Source organism: Hibiscus syriacus, unplaced genomic scaffold (assembly GCF_006381635.1).
Source record: "Hibiscus syriacus cultivar Baekdansim isolate YM2019G1 unplaced genomic scaffold, ASM638163v2 tig00002237_pilon, whole genome shotgun sequence".
Classification (NCBI taxonomy): domain Eukaryota; kingdom Viridiplantae; phylum Streptophyta; class Magnoliopsida; order Malvales; family Malvaceae; genus Hibiscus; species Hibiscus syriacus.
This window is the reverse complement of record NW_024061918.1, coordinates 5,592,280-5,601,188: the sequence shown is the minus strand read 5'-3', so window position 1 is coordinate 5,601,188 and position 8,909 is coordinate 5,592,280. Positions and strand designations below refer to the sequence as shown.

Here is an 8,909-nt window from a genome sequence, read left to right as displayed (position 1 = left end):
TTGGGACTGAATTGAAAGAATTTAAAACTTGGAGCTTGTTTTAAAGTTAAAGAAAATTCAGGGACCAAGCCCTGAATTTAACCATGGAGTGTCGGCAGACAATTGATATATGCGTGAATTCTGTTTTGAAAAACAGAAATCAATTTCACAAATCCTTCCTCACGCACACAACTTCCAAACTCGATTCCGACGCCGTCCGAATTCCGATCGTTGTTTTGAAACCACCGTTGTGTTCATCATCGAGCGAGGAGCAAAACTTTCAAATTAATTGAAGCGAAACGCGGCCAAACGTCGGGAATTTCCAGTCAAAGTAGCGACGGTTTTGTTAGCTCTATCGCCGAGAAAATCTTAAATTCACCGCTGATCGTTGCTCTGTTTACGACACCTCCCGCACCATCGTGTTCCTTGTGCCGTTCCGAGTTCACCGATGTCAATCTTGTCCGCCGTAGACGGCGGCGCATGAGGAGGTGGTGCAGTCAAAGATTCGGCCGATTTGAAATCGAGCTCTCCGCCGTTCAAAAATTTGAACCGATCGTTGTAAGTATCTTGAAATCGCTCAAAATAATTTTTAGAAATTTTTCCGGGATTTTTAGGGCCCCGGAGGACGCCTCACGCGCCACACGCGCCGCCGCAGGGCGAGTGGCTGCTGGAAACCGGTTTGACCGGTTTTCAACCGGTTCTGACCGGTTTGACCGGTTTCAACCGGTTCGAACCGGTTTGACCGGTCTGAATCGGTTTGACCGGTCTGACCCGACCCGACCGTTGACCCGACCCGACCCGACCGTTGACTGTTGACCGTTGACCGTTGACTTTCTTTGACCAAAACTTAAAATGGCTTTGACTGAGCATTAAACGACCGTTAATCTTTTCCGAGTATACCTATCCTGATAGTTTTCGACGTGCCGAATCCGTTTCCGTAGTCTGTTTTGTCAAATTCAAATCCGAAGGTCTCCAAATCTACGGTCAAAGTGGTTGACTTTGACTTTGACCAAGAATCTGAATTTTCAAAAAGTCATACTTTATGTTTTTCGACGTCCTGATTCCGATTCCGCAGTCCGTTTGGCCAAATTCAGACTCGAAATACCCCAAAATGATAGTCAAACCCGAAAAATGCTTATATACTTAAGAATTCTAGCTTTGAACAATTAAGTAAGATTTGGGGCTGATTAATTATTATTGTTTGAAGGTACAATAGACTCTCCGGATCGTTCGATAGCTCGACCCAACTCTTCTAGATCAGTTAAACCACGTATACCAGTATTCACTCGTAAGACTCGTAAATTTTATGATTTTAGAGATTTATTTATGTTACCCATTAGTAATATAGTGATATTATAAATTAGGTTCGAAAACTGTAGCAGAGCGTGGTGAAACCAGCAATCAGTAGATCCACGATTTGAACATATTATCGAGGTGTGTTCCCTATTTATTACTGAACTGTTTTATTTGTTTTAATATGTGGTACACTGAATTCTTTGGTTACCGTATTGTTGATGCACCGATTTAATGTGATGATTTATGGATTATGACTGTTATCTGATATTTGTTTTGAAATGGTATATGATTACCATGTTTATGGATTTATGGAATTTATAACACGGTGCAATTGAATTTTTGGAATACGAATTTATAAATTACAGCTCTGATCAAGCTGGAAAATTTTACAAACCTAATGTGACTCTTAGGTAGGCTCTGCGGCCCTGAGATCATTCTCGGGTAGGCCCTGCGGCCCTAAGATGTGCTCTTAGGTAGGCCTCACGGCCCCGAAATCTATCTTGGGTAGGCTCTCAGGCCCTAAGATGTTCCCTTAGGGTAACGCTTTTTTAAAGAGATTTACTGCAGTATAATTTTATGAGACTTTTTGGACTATGATATGTTTAGTGTACCTATAGTGATTTTATGGTAATATTGGGACACACTGAGCCTAGCTCACTTTTCGAAAATGTTTTTTTCCCTTTCAGATACTGTTGGTTAGATACCCTGGATTGAGCACTTGGAGGATCAACATATCTCTTGAAGTATATCTGATTGTAACGTTTTTACCTTGCAAGTTGACTTTATTTTGTTGACATGGACCTTATTTTAAAGTATGGGATTTTAATATGATGACATTTTTACTATTACTATTCGGTTTATCGTGATTTGATTTTTAAGATATGTTTTAAATTAATTTATTACTTATTGGTATTATATTTACAAGTTAGGTTTTGATAGTATGATTTGTTTATAATTTCATGTTATTTATAATGTGATTTTATATTGATGGAATAACGGTTTCGAAAAATGTCTTTAATAATCATAATGTGATCCACTAGACTTAGTCGAAACGTATAGGCCGGGTCTAGGGGGTTACAAGGCTAGTGTGTCCCTTGATTCTTATATTTACTGAAGTTTGGGTCTTGACATCAAAATGGTTGCAGAGAACGTAACATATTTCAAGGATATTATTTACATGCAAGTTATTTCATTTGTTCAAAGATCTCCTCCAATATTTGTCCACACTAGGTCATTTTCGACCAATACTGGTAACACATTCTCGTGATTCTTTGTGATTTTATTTTCTTATTTTCGAAATTCAGTTTATGTTCTGATCCTAAACTCAAATGCCCCTGCTTGGCTATGAAGGTGAACTTGATGCTGTTGTTCCGTTCATGGGGGAATTCATCACCGATGGCACTCTATCTAACTTTTTGAAGCGTATTTTGTTCATGGGGGATCAGAAACCAGTGACCGTGTAGAAGTGGATGAACCAATTGCACAAATAGGACCAATAAGGTACTCATTAGCTAGGTGACATTCCTTCTAAGCATCCACATCTATAGTTTTGTCCATTACTCAGTCTGCATTAGCTGCAGATAATATTTTTCATCTTATTCTGAATAAGTAAGACTTTTTCCCCTTATATGATACAAATAGGTGACAATTGATGTGAGTAGTCCGGAAGCAGGTGTAATTGAACAGGTAAATATCTGGTAGTTTATAAGCTGGTCTGTTTTAGGAAAAGTTAATACTTGATATGATCTTAAACTAATGTTTATCGTGTTTGTTTTAATACCTCGTGATTAGTTAAAATTAAGATAGACATAATATTACTCATCAATAATTGAGGCTTCACGACAGAGTAACATAGATGAATAGATCACTAGATAGACATAATATTATTGATAAAATTCATGTCTTCTTCAATTTATTAGAGCTGGAGAGATCAGGACAAGCCGATTGAGCATATTTTTCAAATATCCCAAGAGAAAACAAAGAGTTTCGGTATGAGGTTCATTCCTTAAGATGTGAATCTGATGGATACCATTGAAAGCTTGAAGGAGAAAGACATCTTAAGCGTATGAATTCTCATTGTAATGTCCATCTTTCATTGTAATGTCCATCTTGTTGGTTTTGGAACATGATGTTTCTAGTAACATAGCTATGAAACACCCTAAAAACCTCAAAATATATCATATTATCAGTATTCATGGAGAATAACTATATTACATTTCACTTTGGTGTTTATAAACTTTGATTTATTTTTGTTGTTAAGTAATTCATTTAATTCGTGTCGTAATTAAATTTCAAGTTTCTTGTTATTGGATAATGTTACATGATATTAAATTTTGGTAATAAAGAGTAGAAAATAATATATGCCAAACCAGATAATCTTAGCGGCGTTTGTAAAATATGCCACTATATGCATATTCAATAGCGGCGTTTTTGGTATAAAAAAAAGCCACTATAGATTATAACCTATAGCGGCGTTTGGAGAAAAAAAACCACTAGAGACAAGATAATTCGCGACGTTTTAGAAACAAACGTCGCTATATATCATGACAATTAGTGGCATCTGTACCCACAACGCCGCTATAGATCTCGATCTTTTGTGGAATTTTTTCTTCATTGACGCGGCTAATAGTTGCGATAGTGGGTGTCGAATCCAACAAATAATAATACTTGCTTTTAGAAATATAAATTGTAGTAGCGATAAGCAAGGTCGAATCCATAGAAATTTGAGTAGACTTATTTTAATGAAAATTAAAGCAAAGAAAATGGGTTTTGAAATTGAGAAAAATCAAAAGAAAAAACAATTATAATCAACCAAAATTTAGAGAAATTAATATTAAGTAAATATCCAACTAAAGGTATAATTTCAGAATTGATTCAGAGAATTGATCATAGATGCAATGATAAAATCTTTTATTTTTCACTAAATTGGTTATGGTTATTAACAAGCTCTAACAACCTATCTCTCTTTAGTTTCTTGATAAACAAGAGAAGTTCTTTGATTATTTCCCTTGTTAATGAACAACCCTAAACAAGCACTTAAGATTTAATCCACCAACAGTATTAACTATTAGAGAAACCACCAATTATATCAAACAAATACACAAGCTCGATTCATTTAGACTAGATTATAAACCTTCATAACATAATCAAAAATCAACTATGTTACTTTACCACTAATATTAGAACGTTTAAACAATTACGAATTTAAAGTTCTAAATGACAATTTATCAACCTGATAATTGAACAACGGGCCATTTGCAACAATCAATCAAGACAATAATTCTTAATAAATATAGAAGATATATAAATAGTGAAGAAATAAAAGAACAATGAAAATTATTTAGATCTCACAATTCTTGAAGAACCAAAACTTCAATTATCCTTTAGTTGGAACAAAAGTATTTAGCTACTCGTAATTGAAAGAACACTAAAAGAAAATAAAGATGAAATCTATAAATAATCCTAGAGAAAAACTGCCTCTTATGAAAACCCTAGCTCCCCTTTTATAAGGATTACTATATTCTAGGAAGTTTCCCAAAAGTGAATCCCACCAAAATAAAGGGTTTTGGATACCCTCATCCTTCTCTAAAGATAAGAATGATTCAATAGTCTTTCAGCCGTCATTAAAATCCTTTTCCCTTGTAAATTCATAACCCTAATTTATGGTTATACAGACTGATAAGGTGTGCCCATGCCTTAACTGCAGACTTCTCCTACGATAGCTCAGGATGAATAAGCCGTGCCCACACCTTATGCGAAAACCTCTTCTGGTCTTTCCAAATTCTTGAATTCCAATTTTTCCTCTTTAATTTGGGATTTTGTAAAAATCATGCTAATAATTAGATTTTGAACTTGTTTAATCCAAATCTTCAATATAATCCACAAAATACGAAATATAATCAAACCCATGATTTAAGCAATTTTAGTTATTCAAATATGAGGAAAATATCATAAAATATATGGCTAATATGCAACTTATCAAATTCCCCCACACTTAAACCAATGCTTGTCATCAAACATACAATAGTTCAAATTCATAACTCTTCTCAACATCAATCCTTCTTCTTCCTTTACTCATCCTTCCACAATCAAAATTGTCATGCCTTAAAGACTCAAATCTAGACACAAGGAAGGAAAGAGCAATTCGTTGAACAAATTGTCATAAACCAACACACATGAATAATCACTCCATCAATATTTTCGAAATCAAAATGCAGTAGGATCTAAGACCCTCACATTGGATTCACTCAATACGCTCGAGGTGTTTAGGGTGTCAATAAACTCTCAAGCCAAAACATAGGAAGACTTTTACCATAAGCTTGCTAATTTATCACATCCCCACCACTAATCAATGAATTGAATGCATAAAAAACCTCAGGGTCTTAAACAGGGTGTAATGGGGCTTAGGTGAGGTTTGGTAGGAAATGAATTTGAGTTGTTTTATCGAAGGAATCATACAAACTTATCCACATGGAACTCAATCTCAAATGTTCTCTTCAGCCACATAACCTTTTTTATTGCACAATCTCTCTTTCTTCCTTTTCTTTACACAATTTTGCTTCTTTTTTTATTTGTTTTTAAAAATAAAAGAGATTTCAACTCAACTTACTTTATTCCAACATCTTCCGATCTTCACAAGATAATTTTAATTTTCATGTGAAGAAACTCATACAATCCTCTAATTCAAGGTTCAAAAGAGGGAAATTAACAAAAAGGATTTGATATTTGCTTGTACCATGGTTAATTTCGAACAAAAAAGGCTAAGGATCAAAATTGGCTTTCTAAGGATGAGAATTAGGGTAGGCTTTTTACGAAAGCTGAACTGGTTTCACCTAAAATGCCCTTATCGTTCTTGATGCATCTAATTCTAAAATGTGATCTTCGACATGCATAGCAAAGCAACTTCTAGAAAAATCAATTATGTATGGCAGTCACTCAATCAAGAAAAAGGAGCATGTTGTAAAATGAGTGCTCATTGGCTTAAAAACTCGCATAAAGGGTAAACATGTATCAAATCCCACACATTTTTCATTCAATCAGTCATCAAGAGTAATCACCAGTGTGTAACAAATAAGAATTCAACTACTCAAGCTAATCCCCTATTATGCTTCAACTTAATTCGATAATTCACAACAATTCAAATAATGTAAGGACAAACATCAAAAGAATCTGGAATTTCGAAGAGGAAAATCACAAACAAGAACTAAAGCATACTTGTTTTTTTTCAAAAATTGAAGCAAAAATTTGTTCAAACCAAAACCATATATGAAATACTCTCCCTACACTTAATCCATACATTGTTCTCAATGTATCAAAAATAGATGCTCAAAAACCATTAAAAATAAGAGTATAAAACTTCCCTGAAAATGTGGAGCATTAACCACGATATTTTTCACGAGCTGAAGGGTGAAGGTGGTGTGAATCCCATGTAGGCAAAGAAAGTTGTCATGTTTATGTCCATTCGGGCAATATGGTATTAGATTCTTGCAAGCTGATTGCCAAATTGTCCTTAAGATGATGTGGTGGATGTAGATGGGAAGTCGGTAGAAGTGTTGAGCTCGTCATTATCATTGGCGCAAAGTAGCTTGCATTGTAGTCGTGTCAGAACAGGGCTTGGAGGATAAAAATAGAAGATACCCTCTTTGCGTCCAACTAAACCCATCCTCTCTAAACAAGATAAGTCCAAGGGCAACATCTTACAAGCAATATGAAGATCATTATTCTGAAGATCAATCAATTTTTCATGAATAACTAAGTGTGTGATTAGTGAACCTAAAATCAAGGGATGCTTGGTTTTGAGAACACTAGAAAATTGTGAAGCTAACCAACAACCAAGATTCACTTTGATTTTGTTTTGCGTGCACCACAAAAAATAAAACTCAACTTTTTTCAACACATCATCAGAATCTTTCCTACCCGAAAAAGTAAATGCAAGAAACCTATGAATGTATTTCAAGACAGGGTCAAGGAGGTTGGTGTCTTTCGATTTACTTGGGTCATAGTGATCAGCAGTGGAGAGAGTGTTATACAATCTAACTGGTTCAAAGGCCTCACTAAAATCACAAGAACTACTCAAATATTCATCAGACATAGCATATTCTTCAGAGATAAATCCAAAAGAAATGTTGAATTAAGTGATTGAGAGATTAAATTCTTTTCCTATTAATCTAAACTTTACTACTTGTGGGCTATGAAGTGTGAAATTAGCAGTCTTATTAAACTCAAAAGTAGTGTAAAATTCTCTGACTAATTCAATAAAGGCAGGGCACTTAATGAGAAAGTAATTTTGCCACCCAATATTGTCAATGCGTTCAAACAAAACAGTAAATATATCCAAGACTTCCATTGTATGAGAATGAATATACTTACAGAGAATGATGGGTCGCCTACAAATCTCTTGATACCTTTCTTTGTCTTTTTTTGTGAATGACAAATGCCCATTCAGCTCTGTCTCAGAAGGTGGAAGAATATGCTTTCCTTTGCCAAATCTTGCTCTTTTACGTTATGGGGGAGGTTTTGGCTTGGTGGTGATCTGCCTTTTCCCCATGTTAGCTGCTCGTTGCTTGTGATGCATTGGATGGGGTCTTCACTGTGCGCGTTGGAAGGGGCTTGGCGGATGGGGCAGAGCTCGACAGGTTCGCGCATTGTTGGGCTGGTTCTTGGACTAGGCGGAGAAGTGCATTGGAGCAGGGAGGATGGCTGGTGGCGCGCTATTCTTGTGAAAGAGCAGAGAAAATAGAGAACGTAAAAGATAGGGCACAGTGATTTTTATATTTTTATAATTTTTTTTGAATCTTACTTCCTAAACCAGAAGTATTGTTGAGTTTATATGTGGGCACGTCTTTTAAAAAAATATCTTCTGGATTGTGAGAGAATTTAGGATTAATTCTACTTTTGTAAAGTGTGCCCACAGGTTACAAAAATCATCTTCTGACCTAGAGAAGAAAACAATATTAATTATACTCTGAAAAATCAAGAATAAAAATAAGAAGAAAGAAAAAAATTGAAAAGGAAAAATTGGGTTGCCTCCCAAAAGCGTCATTCTTTAACGTTTTTGGCTAGACATTGTAGCTCCTCAATAATCATAAGTTGGACACTCCAAAATGGTTTGAACAATAGTATGTACCTGAAAACCTTAATAAAAAGGTTTCAAACCATGACCATTGACCTTAAATATTTTACCTGTATCCAAACTTTGTATTTCAACTGCACCATGAGGAAAAATATTAGTAACAAGAAAGGGTCTGACCCATCTAGAATGCAATTTACCAAGAAATAATTTCAATCGAGAGTGATAAAGTAGAACTTTCTGACCAATAGACAAATTTTTCCTAAAAATCATATGATCATGGAAGGTTTTGGTTTTTTCCTTGTAGATTCTCAAGCTCTCATAAGCGTCATTACGAATTTCCTCTAGCTCTTGCAATTTTAATTTCCTTTGAACACCCAACTCATCCATCTTCATATTGCATTGATTGACGGCCTAATACGCCCTGTGTTCTTGCTCTACTGCAAGATGACATGGCTTCCCATATACCAAACGATAAGGAGACATACCGATAAGGGTCTTGTAAGCCGTGCGGTAGACCCATAGTGCGTCATCGAGTCGCATACTCCAATGTTTCCTATTCAGG

General features: G+C 35.4%; 1 long non-coding RNA gene across 1 annotated transcript; it reads left to right on the top strand.

The window, feature by feature from the left end:
- Positions 1-2,429: 2,429 nt before the first annotated feature.
- On the top strand, positions 2,430-3,346 carry LOC120139397. Its single transcript, XR_005517634.1, has 4 exons — positions 2,430-2,525; positions 2,626-2,775; positions 2,917-2,961; positions 3,195-3,346. It is a non-coding gene; the product is annotated as an uncharacterized LOC120139397 (long non-coding RNA).
- The last annotated feature ends 5,563 nt before the right edge of the window (positions 3,347-8,909 follow it).